General features: G+C 35.2%; 1 protein-coding gene across 5 annotated transcripts in view; it reads right to left on the minus strand.

Annotated features, from left to right (window-relative positions):
- LOC106135942 (focal adhesion kinase 1) overlaps positions 1-17,114 on the minus strand; it is a 120,572-nt gene that overhangs the window by 93,685 nt on the left and 9,773 nt on the right. The window lies entirely within an intron of this gene.

Genomic DNA, 17,114 nt, shown 5'->3' on the forward strand with positions numbered 1-17,114 from the left:
TTTAAGTTACAAACATATACACAACACATTACCCGGGCATTTGTCGCCCGGATGCTGAAAAAACAAACACCGGTCGTTAAAACAGATTCGCGTGCGCAAAAACCAACATAATTTTGATATTTTGATTGAACAAACTTATTTTAAACGACAGGTGAGAACGTGGCTTCCGTCCGTAGTAAAAATTGAGTGGGCAAAGTACAATGATGGAAAAAATTCTTTGATCATGAAAATAAACCGTTAACGTACGATAAAATATGCTATGGCTTACAAGTAGCTTGAACGTTTTAAAAAAGCCATGCAAATCTCCTAACAAAACAAATTGCACGAGGAAGGATTTGAAAATGTTTTTGTGGTAGAGTAGCTAGGCTAATGTCATCAACGATAAAAACAATATTAAAAAAAAACTAGACGATAATTTCATGATAGTCATTTTCTTCGCATCTATGTTATAAATTATTTTTCGCAAACGCAATTTCAATGAAACACAGGCATTCAATTATAAAATTAAGCTTTTATTTATTAAAATTAATCTTCGAAAATCGTATGAAGCACTTCAGTTGTTGCAAGTACGTAATATGCGTCGCGGCCGGCGCGCAATTTGATAATTATCTTGCAAAATTAACTTGCGCCTCGTAATTGCGGGGAAATGAGAGAAATCTGTCATTACTGCCGCCTTTGTCCCGGCTATGGGAATAGTTTTAGCCCTTGCTATGTTATAAAATGACATGACATTGTTCATAGTAATTTTATTTAACCACAGTTTCTCTAGTTCCCTATAACTGTATATATTAATCATTGTTTCCCTTTATTGTATGTAAGAACAACAACTCTCAATTCCATCATTAAGCCATAAAGTTAAACTTTTAGTCTCTTCAATTCTGTGGGGTGTCTTGAAGTGTCGCTTATTATTTTTGGGATTTGTAAAATAAAAATACGGAGCTGTTTTTGAATAAAATTTGACTATAATTCGTAAATGGAAAAGTAAAAACAAAACACAATCGGACGCGTGCATTGCGTCAATGCGGCTCAAAAGAGGATGAATAGGAGCTTCAACATGCCCCCGGGCGTTGAAAGCTATAGGTTCCAGCTTTCAACCCGTCGTAGAAAATACTGGTAATGGGCATATTTTGCTAAATGCCTTGCGGATCACACCAGCTGCTGTTCTTATATCGGCGACGTGCGCGATGCTATCAAGTCCAGGGTGAATTGCCACGACTCGTCCTAATCTCCATTTTAGCGGCGGGAGGTTATCATCCTTCACCACTACTAAAGTGTCCAGCTTCAGATTATCCTGATTAGTACGCCACTTTGTCTTTTGCTGAAGTTCAGCTATATATTCTTTGCTCCAACGAGCCTTGGTAATCATCTTGTGGTAAGGATGTAAGAGGACGTCCAATAAGAAAATGGCCTGGAGTCAACGGAGAGAGGTCAGTAGGATCCGATGAGAGCAGTGTAATCGGCCGGGAGATTAATACAGCTTCAATTTGTGTGAGCGTAGTGTATAACTCCTCATAAGTTAAATTACAATTGCCCAACACTCTATGCTAATGATACTTACTAGACTTTACACCCGCTTCCCAGAGACCGACAAAATGGGGCGCGTGCGCGGGTTTAAAATAAAAGTGAATGGATTCAGAAGCTGCACTATCACTCAAAGAATTACAGTTATTTTTCAGAAATTTCTTTATAAGCTCCAGTAAACGAGGTACCATTATCTGAATAAAGATCGGTAGGTTTACCTCTACGAGAAATAAATCGACGCAATGCGAGTAAAAAAATTGTTACTTGTGAGGTCACCAACTAGCTCCAAGTGGATAGCTTTGGTGGTAAAACAAACAAATAGTGCAATATACACTTTCATTAACCTACAGCCACGACCTTGACGACTAGCACACATGAGTGGACATAGTCTACTCCAACACTTTGAAACGGATAACCGTCTGGAGCGATGCGCTGCTGTGGTAAATTTCCCATCAAACGTGTAACAATTTTACCCTTCATACGCGTACACATAACACATTTATGATAACAAGCTTTTGCTTAATTTCGACCACCAATATGCCAATAAGTCTCCCTGATAGACGATAATAATAATTGGGGACCAGCATGCAGAAGCCGTTTATGTTCATAATGAAACAATGATTGAGTAAAGACATGAGTGGACTGTATAAGTATAGGGTGCTTTTTATCAATAGAAAAGAGTCAGAGTTATCAATACGACCTCCAACTCGCATGAATTATTTTCATCTATATAAATATTTAATTTAATGAGTTGACTTTTATTAGGCAAACTCTGCTTATTTAAAAGTAAATAATATTCAGGTTTACTCTTTAACCTACGCTCTAAAGATATCAGACAGTGCTTTGCTCGTGATACTGAATCTTATAAAGATTCAGGAGTACCCTTTAAAGGTATACGTGCGCAAAACCTACCGTCTTCAAGACGAGATGTATTCTCGATAAAGTGTTCCTCACACATGTGTTCCTTAGGCGAATAATTAGGTGACTTTGCACTTACTTTCTCTAACTGCTAACGCATTAAATCATGTTGAATATCAACTGCAGATTGAGTATTTTCAGAATCAACATGTGTGAAGTTGCACTTGATATGACATGTTTGCGCACTATTAGTGATGTACTTATCATAAATAGGACCTGAGATAACCCAACCTAACTTTGTCTCACTTATAACTGGCTTCCCCTTACCTAACCGTAATTGTTGTGTACCTAATAAATCCCAAAATAGATCACAACCAATTAATATATTAACCTCGGCAGGTTTATACCACATAGGGTCGGCCAAACAAATGTTAGGCGGAATTTCAAAATTAAAATTATTTATTTCAGAACGCGGCACACTACTAGTTATCGTAGGCAAAACGAAACAATTAATTTCGGAAGAAAAACTGTTATCTAATGATGTCATACGTGTATGACACGTTTTATTTACTGTAGAAACAGAATTGTTTATACCAAGGATTGAGCTAGTAACCTGACTAGTCTTTAAGTTCAACTGTTGACACAGTTTTTCAGTCATAAGACTCGATGTACTTCCACTGTCTAACACTGCACGAACAATATGCTCACGATTATTTTTATCGTATAATTTAATTAAAACAGTAGACAGAAGTACCTCGCAATGCCCGTTACGTACATTTGCTGACAACGCAACGTCATTCGCATTGTTAGACGCGGGCTGTGGTGGAGAGGCGGACGATGATGTCTCAGATGGAGAGCTATTTCCCCGACGTGCCTGCTGATTTACATGAATAAGTGTATTATGGCGTCGTTTACATACCTTGCAACCAGGTTTCTTACACGAGTTGGCAAAGTGCCCTCTTCGAAAACAATTAAAACATACTTTATAACCAGGTAGCAAGTTCAAACGGGCCTCAGCAGTCAAAGCCAAAAACTGAGAACAATTATACAAGAAATGATAACCCTTGCACATCGGACAAGTCCTTTGGGTTGTTTCAGCATTCGACTGCTGACTAGAGTTACCTGGTACCGCCACCATAGACTTAATTTTTGGTGTAGACTTATTATATGACTGGTTACCACGTGACAACTCCAGTGTTTCTAATAAATCAGCACGACTGCGAATAAATGTTAAAAATTCATCGAAAGTAATGGACCTGTTCTGGTCCAGACGTCCCTTGTATTCCTCCCACTCTCTATATGTCTTTTGATCTAATTTATGAGTAATGATATGAATTAAAAGAGTATCCCATTGCCTAACAGGTTCGTTCAAGGACTCAAGCGCACACAGATTTTTATTTACTTGATCAATTAATCGCTTTAACACAACAGATGACTCTTTTGTGATAGATTCAATATTAAATAAAGCTGAGACGTGATTTTGTAGTAAAAGACGTTTGTTATCAAACCTATCACACAGAAGTTTCCATGCAACTGCATAGTTGCTTGCGGAAAATTGAACTGATTGGATCACCACAGCAGCGGACCCCTCTAAAGAAGTGCGTAAATAGTGAAATTTATTTATTTCATCAATATCATCGTTATCGTGTATGAGGCTAGTGAAAGTGTCTCTAAATTCCAAATAATTTTCGTAAGAACCACTAAATTTTGGAAGCTGTATTGTTGGTAACTTCACAAGACGGCGATTTGCACGAGAACCTTCGTCGCTGCCTGCGCTCAACAGCGGCGTTGAGTTTGTTTGCGCGTGCAATATACCTTGAGCCCTAGCTATTTCTCGATAATATTGAGACTCAAACTCCTGTCGCTCGATAAACTGGGCTTCAGGATTATCAACTACACATTCTAATTGTAATTGTACCTCGTCATACTGATCAAACAACGATTCCATCTTACCAATACGCAACTGTAATTCTCTGGCGATCGCATCATCCAAAGTTATGCTTCTAAGTGAATCCAAGTAATTAATAAATGAAGTCAAACGCCCTTTAAAGCTAGCTCGCTTTTTAATGAGTTCCTTCTCGATCGACATTCTGGGAAACGAGTGTTGTCAACCTGGAATTTGTACAATGCAAAAGGTAAATAAGATCACAAGTACACGTATACTAATCACTATACAGCTGCTAACAAATCACGTTACATAATAAAAATTTACGAGAAGTATCTAATTATTATCATTAGTCATCAAGTAAAAAAAAGGAAACTGTATTATAAAACTGCAAACTGAACAATGTATGTACTTATTTATCTGTATTATTACAAGGTACCTAAATAGTACGTAAATAGCTAGCAACTTAATATCGCCTTTTGTTACAATTGAATAGTAAAATATTTTTTAAATTTTTACTTTTAATTTACCTATGCGTGAGAGGCAATGAAATATGTTGACATTAAACACAAATTAGATAATATTAAAAAATAAAACAGCTGTAAGTAAGCGACACATAAAAAATAGACTGATTTGAAATTGGAACGGAATGCGAAAAAATATGAACCCACGCGCGAAAATTAAATGATGTGAACAAACAATTTAAATTATCAATATTTCGCAAATTTTATAACGAATTAAACTAAATAATGTTGCTTTTATGCACACAATACCTATTTCAAGTACAATTTAGTCTTAATTCAACGAAATAATTGTAGAACAAAGTTACTACAAAATTGATTTTTGTTCACAGCGTAATGGGTATTTGAATGAAATAAAATGACCTAAATAAGTTATATAATATTAATAAAAACTTATTCACTAACCTGCTGGATGAAAATACCTTTAGAGTGTTGGGTTATACTACCTATATTGAATGAATACGCTCAACACCACACAAAATATTTCCTTGCAAATGACTCCGCAGATTGTATGTAATGGCCAATTTTTCCGTCCAAACTTTCAGTCTTGATGGAGATTTTTCCAATAAATATATAAAAAGCTGATCCTTAAAATGGTATCCGGCTACGATCCTGGACCATGTCTTGAAGTGTCGCTTATTATTTTTGGGATTTGTAAAATAAAAATACGGAGCTGTTTTTGAATAAAATTTGACTATAATTCGTAAATGGAAAAGTAAAAACAAAACACAATCGGACGCGTGCATTGCGTCAATGCGGCTCAAAAGAGGATGAATAGGAGCTTCAACATGGGGTCTGTATAACCCCGTGAGAGATAAAGACTTTTAAAGATTATGTGAGAGTTTTCATACTATGTTCATTAAAGATAGAGTGATAAAGACTTGATTATGTAAGAGTTTCCATACTATGGTCATTAAGGGTACCGCAAATGACAAATGTAAAGTAAATGATAACCCAAGCTACTGTGGAACAATTGACACCTTTAATACTTTCCTTAAAAGGTCCAGGTTTAGAATCTAGTACTGCACAATCTCAAGCTGCCAACTAGCTGGTAACGAGCGATACAATAGACTTCGCTATCGGATCTAGCTTCAATACAGATTGTATATGTTCCCACGTTAGCCTTATTACGAGTGTTATCGCGGTATTAGTGGCTAGAGAGTTGACAATGTTACAAGTTTTAATATAATTAGGTAGAGATTAGTTTTGTATGATAAGTTCTCTCATAAGTAACAACATCAATACTCACAAAATCCAGATCATCACAGTCTCAGTCGCTCATACTTGTTCATTAACATTTAATAAAACACAAATTTCAAAAAATTATTCTGCACACACATTATGGCGCTTGGATTCTTGCCAGACAGTTATTATTTATTTATGTACACAAAATTATACACAGGGGCATTTAATACGGTAATTCTAGTCGAAAGATGCTACTTTTTCAATAGAAAGGTTCTATCCTTTGGTCCTATACTATAATTAATTATTAGTTATATTACTACTAATATACTACTTACTACAGATGCGCCGAGTAACACTTTTGCCGTGTAACGAGTACCGAGTTTTACTCGGCTCAATTTTATTTTTAACCGAGTACTCGGCCGAGTAACTCAGTTCTATCAAATACCGATTTCGCGTGCGTAAACAAGTATAAACAGATTCGCGCCGATAGAGGCCGGCTCGCGTTGATACATCCCTCACTCCGCCAGCGTTTGTCAACTACCTTTCGCTTGATCGTTAGCAAAAAAATAATTCACGTTGCGCGTATATATAGTAATTGAAAAGTTTTTAATTAACGATTTGCTGAGTGTAGTACTTAATTATATCTATCAAAAAACCCGCCAAGTACGCCGAATCGAGTATCAACCTTGTACTCGGCCCATCTCTCTACTACTTACATAATTCCGACCCGAATTGCACATACTGAAAAATCCTAAAATCGTTATTAAATCCTTTGTTAATTCAATGTAAAAAAATAATATCTCCCGGAGGTTTTAAGGTAAAGTGCAATAACGCATAATTGCATTATATGTTACTCAGAGTAAATACAACAATTTCCACTGCATTCAGTCGGCCATTACCTAAATTACATTGCGTACCGCGATCCAAACCTACTCCGAGCGATAGTATAAAATATTATTATATTTTCTACGGCGATAGAACCGAGGCTTTTGACGTTTGTAATCTCATATTTTCTATTACATTTAGCTTTTATAAGGTTGGGAAAGAGTATTTTCAAGTGGTATTGAAGTTGGAAAGGTTTTATATCTTTGCTATTTGACGAAAAGAAAATCGAAGTAATTCCGTGTGGTTTCCGGTATTTTAGAAAAGAACCACTCCATATATTTCTCATGGATGTCGTAAAAGGCGAATAAGGGTTAAACTAAAGGGTTAAGGGTATTCCTCTTGTAGGCGATGGGCTAGCAACCTGTCACTATTTGAATCTCAATTCCATCACAAAGCCAGCAGCTGAACTTGGCCTTTCAGTGTTTTCAAGACTGTTGGCTCTACCTACCCCGCAAGAGGTATAAACGTGAATTTATATATGTTGTATTAAAGTAAGGCCTAAGACTCGAAGGCTCACACCTGTATCGTGGTAATAGATGGACCTCAAACCCAGGGAGGACGCAAGCGGGACACAACCTAGCGGAAGAATAACGATGAAATAACCATTACACTGGTATCATTATACCTTTGTTTTCTAACATCAAAATATTCGTTTTTTGACACTAGTACCATGGCACAGTTCCATTTACTTATCACGTTTGGAGATCATTACCTTTTCTTTTTAATTCATTCCACCACTTTTAAACACCCATCCTTAAGCGTCAATTTAGCAGCCAGTAAGCATGCACTTGCGATAGTTAAGTACTCGTTTAAACAGCCTAGAAATAAAAGCAAAATGCTAAAATTTCCGAGTTGTTCCATGTTTACACGAGAACTAAGCTGGCCTGAGCCGTACCGCTCAGTACAATCGTGGTGCAGTCGGCAAAAAACGGTAGACAACACATTAAGCGAGCCGTGAGGCTGTTGCCGTGCACGTGCCTCATGAACTAGGGCTGTGATCATACCGAAATAAAATCAGCCGGGAAAACCAACTTAAGAGAAAAAATATCACAATAAAAAATGTTGAAATGTCATTCTTTTTTATTATCTCTTTTTTTTTAGGCCAATTAAAGACAAATTTCAAGTAAATGTTTCACAGATTTCTTATAAATATATTTTTATCAAGTAGTTTACTAAACAATAAGCATTATGTCCAAGTTAAATAAACAATAAAGAAATTCAAGCTCAGATTTAAAATGATGCTAATAAAGTGAATGAAAACATTCAACATCAATTTCAAGTGCAATAAAGTTAACAAATTAATAAATTAACCCACAAATTATAGTGATGGCACCATGAGGGCTCCTATATAATTAATGCAATTAAATAATAAGACTGATGATACCCAAGATGAAATCAAGCATAAAATTCAGAAAAAAGATCAGCAATGTATGTAAATTACATTGATAACAAATTTATTTTTAACATCAATGAGAGTATGATGAATTATATTGAAAAGGTGAAAGCAACGACAGGCACGTGACACTACTTAGAACAATAAACTGTAAAGAAAAATGGCAAGTGTTAAAGCCAAATGTAAATTACATAGCGCATATTAAATCCTTTGTATATTTGTTAGCAGCAAACAACCCTGAAGTACAGGCAGCAAATTGGCTCGGATGCCGCCCGGAATTGACATAGATGCTCCAGACATTATTCCTCACTGCGAACTCGCAGACTGTGGTCCAAATTCTGAAGGAAATTCATTTAGGTAACCTGGTGTTACAATTCTTGGTTAGACATTTTCTGAATGTAGGTACCGATATTTTTACGTTAATGTTTTGGTAGTGGCATGAAATTCATATATCGTAAAAATCGGTATATGTTTTTAAATTTATAAGTACAAAAGCGATTCTTTTCTCTTTTCCTTCGACATTTTCTGAAAATAACGATATTTCAACGTTGTATATCGGCACTTATAAGATATTCACATCTTTATATAGATTCGATTAAAAGCAATGTACCTAATATAAAATTTAAATGAAATTAAAACTTAATACATAACAACAGACAAAACCACTATTCCTTAGTCATTAAGTAATACCAAATATTTATTGTGTCTTCTCTACAACGTTTCTATGTCGTTATAAAGCAACTTGAAGTCAATAACGACCGAGATAGGAATTTTGCCGTGCCGTGTGGTTCCCGGGTGCCGTGTGGTTCCCGGCACTATTACAAAAAAGAATAGGACCACTCCATCTCTTTCCCATGGATGTCGTAAAAGGCGACTAAGGGATAGGCTTATTAACTTAGGATTCCTCTGTTAGGCGATGGGCTAGCAACCTGTCACTGTTTGAATCTCGGTTCTATCATTAAGCCAAATAGCTGAACGTGGCCATTCAGTCTTTTCAAGACTGTTGGCTCTGTCTACCCCGCAAGGGATATAGACGTGATCATATGTATGTATGTATGTATAGGAATTTTCTGGAATATCCTAGACGAGTCGGTATGCCCGTCGTCCCAGGGCTAAGGAGGTCACGCTAGGAGGTCCTCGGGGATATAAATAAATAGAAATAGTGTGCGGAAAAAGTCTAGAACGTGTAACTTGAAAGCTATTGGGATGACTCACTGTTTAGTATGAATAGAGGGATAAAACATACCTTATGGTCACGCCTCTTTCCTAGACTGGTAGGTAGAGACCACTAAGAGAGAGCAACTCTTCTAAAACGATAAGTGCTAGTAGTAAATAGTAAGTCTAGTAATACTAGTACATATCAGCGAACGTAAAGGATTTTTTTAAATTCCGAACCATTCTTAATTTAAATTTTTATTTGAAATTAATATAATCTCCTTTGATAACCTCACATACTTCATTGATTTTTATTTATCAAGACATGGCAGAATGTTTAGTAGTATCTGAATATTTAATCGATGATCATATTTAATTTCCATATTTGTGACTTAGCCATTTCCCTAATAAGAGTATGTTTACGTATTTTATGCAATAAAGTTACAACAACAACAATATTTAATGAATATTTTTATCTGCAATATTTAATTTTTGTATGTATTTTATACATATTTTGTTATATTATTATTATTATAAAACGTTACAACAAAAATAATATTTACTTTATTTTTTTTATATATAACTTCTGAAAATGGCTTGATGATATTTTTACCACCCCTATTGCAAACTATGTGAACGATTTCAGTCTGCGTTAATTTTAGCAAATTTGCAATCTTTGTTCGCCTGAGACTGAATTTCTTAAAATCCTGAACTGAATTTAGAAGGAATGTGGAGTTCTTTGGTTGTTTTTTTACTCAAGACATGCCAAGACACAGCTTCAATTTAAATAGGATGGTATTGTTCCATACATATATTTTAAGACCTTTCCATATATTTTGTGCCCATGATAGTACAAATAAAAGTGGAATCGAACATTGACCTTTTTTATTTTCTATTGCTTTTAAATCCTGTTATATTGTCTATATTACTATAAAATCTTGTCTGTTAACTATTTTTTATTACCAGACAATTAATTACCAATTTAAATCTGGAATGCATTAAACACGACTCGATTTAACGAACGTCTAATTTAAATATGGAACAATCGATTCAGATTATTGTCATTCGATGGCGACTCGTCCAATCGTAGTGCTGGGTCACGTCCGTACAAAAAGGAATGAGTGTACGTGCAAATGCAATATCAGAGGTCAAAGGCTGAGAGTCATTTAGGATAGATAGTTGAATAATTCTATAATAATTAATTTTATGGCTTTATGTGTTGTATTTCAGTGACATGTGTCATGAAGTGTATTTTATGATAGCGGAATGGTAAATGATTACTCGAGAGTTTAATATTTTAACGGGCCTTTTAGTAGTACAATTTGAGGCGATGAGAAATTTAAGTAAACTAATAACATATAAATCATTTTCAAACGTACAAGCTTTATTTAAATACCGAAAAATCGTAAAGATTTAACTTGCAAGAAATAATAATAAATATACAGACAAATTACACAGATTTGTGTGTGACCGCGACCTCGGGGATCGAACCCGGGACATCCCATGACGGTCACTAACAAAGCTATACAAATTGAAGTCGACTTTTATCCTCAAGATTTTGTCTGATTTCCATTATGTAAACACCGAACCGAACCCAAAAATAAAACAAAAAAAAACGGCAACATTGCAAAATGTCCATTATGACCCAACAAATATCGAAACTCGATTGACACAAATCGATTCAGAAATTTATCGATGCTTACTCGATACATTACCGACAGTACTGTCGTTGCAAAATAATGAATGCGCAGATACTCTTCGTCCTAAACGTACTTAAAGACAAAACAGAATTCATTAATGTTTCCAAAACACAGATAAAACTAATCTACTCTTTTACTTCTGATGGAGATCATAAAAGGCATTTGAAATCAATAAATATTATCAAATAGTTTGCCAATTTTATTATTAAAGACTAAAGTAACTAATTGAAACACACACTTTAATGTGCCCGTTTATTGACTGAAATATATTTGTATTTTTTTTTATTAGACGACAGAAACTGTATTGTCACATACGGAGCGACGAGGGATTTCCTGTGAGATTTCTAGTTTAACGCAGCGTCGCCTAAATATTTTAATCGTATTATTAATTAGCCAGACAACGCCATTTCTGTAATCTCCATAATGTCGTGTTGTTTGCGTAAAAGGACTGAGGCCGAATTTCAATTCTGTTCACATTCAGACACGTATCCACTGGACCGACTCGAAATTCTCTTGTCATGTAAATTATTTCTATGTAAAAAAATGCTTTGACTGCAACTCAACCCACCTGTATAGTAAATGGTTATGGCAAGTGATTTCTAAACTTGGTCGGCCATTGTGAATATTTTTTGTGGAAAAAATAAATGCCCATTAAATTTATTTAAACATATCATTATTCCATGTCGTCATTTCTTTTAGATAACTTTCTTAAATAACACAATTACGATAATAATAAATAATAATAATCACATATTTATAATAAATGACGGGGTAGACAGTGTCATCTCGAATTATTTTAATTATAATTCATCTTGCGCAAAATCAATTACTGACCACACCATATTCTACACCGGAATATGGGTATTTGACTCGTACGCTAATGCTCTAAGCATACAAAAACCCTGATTATATCCTTTGCAACCAGTCCGATTGGTATTCTGGAATGTTCTTGAGTTTTTGCCGCTAATAACATATTGATTATAATGATCAAAGTCATCAAGTCCTGAGGGGATCAAGTATCACTTTTTGAATTTCTCTAATAATTCTCTAATAATAAGAACCTAATGAAGGCAGGTTGATTAAGCAAATGAACAAGGACAGTGTGGATAGAAAGGTAGGAGTGGGAAGGCCTAACAGAACGTACCTTGATCAAATTAAGACCGTTCTAGCAAAAGGTCAAGATTACCCTTAACCGCAGAGCTATCTTCATAGTTCTGAATGTGGTTGATGAAGCGAAAAAAGTATGCTGAGAACGTGGCAAGTGAAAAGATGTAGTCTCTTCTTACGCAAAAAGGCTGGAAAAAAAGGGGGAAAAAGGCGTGATTTTATGTTTGTATGTAAGTCGATGAAATTTATTTTAAGCGATTTTGCAGCTCATAAACACTATATTTTTTTTAGGTAACCATATTTTCCAATATGAAAGCCAACAGCCCGCAATGCACTGTGGTGGCGAAGGGTGCAACTGGGAACACACAAAGATGCGTGTGAAAAAACTAGAAAATCCTCCTAACATGAAAAGTTACTAAAGGCGCTTGAGTGCGCTATTGAAATTAAGTCCCTTCGACATATTCGCAACGCCTTTGCAAAAACAAAAAAACAAACAAGCAATGTAAAAGAGGGTAAAAGTGTTAAAGCATATAAAAATAAAGAGCTTTCTTGGCCGCACGAGCTTTTACGTGAAATCAATTTAAGTAATGGAACTTTCTCCTCCAGGGAACCTTAATAAAAACAAAGACTGGCAACTTCAATTTTCAGTTAAATCAGTATTTTCTTAATTGGTCTCTGATGTGATAGTGATTTGGTACTCGACATCGGAATCAAATAAAATTCATGACATCACTTCATAAAGTAAAGAAAATAATAAAGATACACCTACGCACCCACAGAAATCTAAATAATTAAGTCCATTTATTTTACATTACCAAAAAACTAATGAGAAAGGTAGTGCAACAGAAATCACTATCAATATGAAAAGAACATCAGAAATTACAGAAGAAATTCCAAGCGGACGTAATCTGACTCCACAACAAACGGACATACTTATACATACCTATATGAATTTCAGGAGCTGAACTGAAAACACATTCGCATTTGTACAAATAACAATGTCGCAAGTTCGCGATGAAAGCAGCTGAATGCTATAAATTTTGTAAGTACACCTGGTGCACCTAAGGGCACGGGCTCAAATTGAACACAATGGGAGAGTACAGAAATATAGCTTACACCTACATGAGTGCAAAAGTTGGTGAGAGGAAATATTATTTACTGTTTTGCTGAATCTATACTAATATTATAAAGCTGAAGGGTTTGTTTGTTTGAACGCGCTAATCTCAGGAACTACTGGTTCGAATTGAAAAATCCTTTTTGTGTTGAATAGACCATCTATCGAGGAAGGCTTAAGGCTATATTACATACATACATACATACATAAAATTACGCCTCTTTCCCTTATATTACCTACATCACGCGAAAAATAATAGAAAATGTGAAAAAAAACGGGGAAAATTATTCACCTTTGAGGGTTTCAATGATGCACAAAATAACTATTCCACGCGAACGGAGTCGCGGGCAATTTATACGGAGTTACTTATCCGCACACTCCTTATTTAGTGCAAAGCGTATTGAGATATAACACATTTGCATAAGGAAGCGTAGGTGTAACAAGACTCGATGTTATAAAGTTCATGTAAGCATGTTTTGAGACCAGTTCTACAGTTTGTTTACATTGGACTCCTGTTTACTCATCTTTCGATGTACAGACAACTCGCTTTTCATGTGAACATTTTCATCTTCAACTGATTTTTTCTGTCTATTCCACTTGTCTTTTTTTTACTAGTCTCCATTGACTTGTCCCATGATAGCAAAAGCTGGACAATTTAATGCTAGTAGGCAGTCAAAAGAAATCGTCCATCTTTTTAGTAGTAGGTAAAAATAAAACAAAAGCATGAATGTACTCTGCGACACAGTCAAGAATATACCCTGTGGTTTTATTATCATTTTAATACCTAATGCTCTTGATAAAGGTCAATCACCCGAGCGTATATCAAATTTGGTACATTTAGCGCTCATAATCGCGTAACTTATGTGTAAAATGCAAAACAAATAATAGATTTCATTGATATCAACCCACGCATTGAAACGCCTTTGCAACCGGCCAACTTAACTATGAAAAAATCATGGATGCATTCATACGAACTTACTAATATTATAATACTAAAGTCTGTCACGTTTTTACGGCTAAACCACTGGCTGGACCAATTTTGATGACATTTTGCACACTACAGAATATAGCTACACAGATAAGCTAAAGCGTCTCGGCGTTAAAGGAAAACTTTCGTTAATTTCCGTTCCCTTGAGAATTGCGGGCACACCCCAAATTTAAAATCTCTAGACATATATATTGGGTTGAGAAGTGACAATTAGTCAATGAGTTTATTATTATAAGATGACATGAAGATTATAAGATGAGATGATATGAAGATGAATAAACGATACCAAACAAAACCAGTAGTAACAACTAGTGTACCGAACGTTGTCCCATCGCGGGGGGCAACACAAACACATGTAATTACTATCACACAATTATTATAATTAGCTATAATTAGCGCCATCTGTGCAGTAGCGGACGGACGGACGGGCAGACAGACAGAGGGCCGCCGAGCGTAATGCACTTTTCTATTTTTAACCCCCAAACAAAAACGACGGGGTGTTATAAATTTGATATATCTGTCTCTTTATGTGGTCCCTTTGTAGCTCCCGAAAAATAAAAGGGCTTAAGTGCTGAATACTATATACACTATGACAAAAAAAATGATATCATTTTACAATCAGAAAAAAGGCTCAGTTTTTTTAAGTTTTTCATAATAGCTTTCATCTCGTGGGAATTTTTGGAAAATAAAATAGCCCACATTACTCCTGAATGTCTAGTCTATCTCTGTGGATAATTTCATTAAAAAAATATCTGCAATGATTTTAGTTATTCCTATTAACTCAAAAATACCAATGTTTGTAATAACATACCAGGATGTGCACGGCCAGATTTGCCTAGCCTAAACTCCACCCGCACGCAAGTTGTATGAATGACGCATGTCAAGCCCTATAAACTAATTATCCTGACCTGAGTTTGACCTGAAACATGCAAACGAGGCTAGGTCGTCTAAATATAGAGAATTTGTAATGTGTCCTTACGATTGGATTGACAAATTAGTTGGTTAGTTAAGACAAATTAAGGTTTAGATGAAACTTTTCAGTTAAAAAATACTATAATATGTTATTATATATGACATTAAATATGTATGTAGGTAATACATACCTATTAGGGCAAAACTACATGGGAATAAAGGGGAGCGCGGAATTCCCAGAAAAAATAACTTATATTTGATTTAAGATAATTTAATTCATACCAAATGTCATAAAGTAGGTACTTTCTTTCGCATTTATAATTTTAGTACGGAGTATAATAATAACAGAGTATATTAAAAGGGAAAGGCTTTATAAAGTTAGGATTTTACTTGCAGGCGATGGGTTATGAGCAGATTGTTAACCTATCACTATTTCAATTTCTATTCCATCAACAAGCCATAAAGTTGATACAGCTTAACGTGGCTTTTCAGTCTTTTCAATACTGCTGGCTCTGTCTACTCCGCAGAGGAAATAGACGTTATTATATGTATGTGTAGTATGGAGTAAAGTTGTATGAAACACGATACAGACATCACATTGTACAACAATTCAATTAACGATCAAGAGAGCAATCAATATTGATGGAATGATAATAGCTATAGGTGAATGACCAAGAGATTAATTAAGCGTATCCTACAAAAACATCAATGAGACCAACGAGACATAATTTCATTAAAATTTGTAAGTCAATTAAAGGAAAGGCTAGTAAACTTGAGATTCTTCTTTAAGGCGATGGACTAGCAACCTGTCACTGTTTTACTCTCAATTTCATAATTAAACCATACAGCTGAACGAGACCTTTTAGTTTTTCTACGACTTGGTTCTGAGTACTCCGGGACTTGTCAAGATAATGGATAAGTACGTATGTCGCCATAAAGAGGTTATATAATGTAAGTACTCGGTATTATATAAACCCAGTTCAATCAGAAAAGTTAATTTTTATCGTGACACGATCGAGGGTAGAATCTAGGCCCTTCTCGCTTAAAACCACCGCCCCTACAAGGGCAATCGTTTGGTTTGTAATAAGGCATGATATCCCATTAATTGACTGTTTGACGAAGGACCGGCATCGAAACCAATACCCCAATTTGTGTACAGTAGGCCAGAGAAAAGTATACATTAGATATGTCTACGAAAGTTGGTGTACTTTCTATGAGGCCATTGTACACTTGATCAAAAATTTACATTTGCGTTTTTTTTTGTAGGCATAAAGTGTTTAATGAAAATGGTATTGGATACATAAAAGAAAAGAGAACTTCGTGGGTGTCAAAAAATGAGACTTAATCATGAAATCAAAGTAGACTACGCATATTATTATTATGAAGGTATATGAAATATTGTTTTAAGTTAAAGTTATAGCGAAGCAATGAAACTTCTACACAGTTTATTTTGCATTGTTTAATTTTGTAAAAAAACCTTTAAAAAGTATGTTCTGTAAGTTACAATCATGGTAAGTAATAGTAATATGTTTAAAGCGCATGTACCACGTACCTATAAAAGTGGAATATGAGTCTTCGAAAATATTGACTCTGTCTATCCCGTAAGGAAAAGACTGAATATTTTTAACAAGAAAGTGTCCAAATTGTAACGCAGCATTACGCATGTTTAGCATATACCTTCACCATATACAACGTGTGTTTAATTAATAAACTTAATTAAGATAAAAGACTAAACAAGGTACTACGACGTAACCAGTCGCCGTAGCCGCTACGAATCAGCTACGGCGTAGCACTAGTTTTGTAGGGAATGCTGAAAATTTATCAACATAGGAAAATCCCCGGCCCGCACATCAATATTCCGATATTAATAACTAAGGCATTCTCAAGGGA

This window comes from Amyelois transitella, chromosome 24 (genome assembly GCF_032362555.1).
Source record: "Amyelois transitella isolate CPQ chromosome 24, ilAmyTran1.1, whole genome shotgun sequence".
NCBI classification, from domain to species: Eukaryota; Metazoa; Arthropoda; class Insecta; order Lepidoptera; family Pyralidae; genus Amyelois; species Amyelois transitella.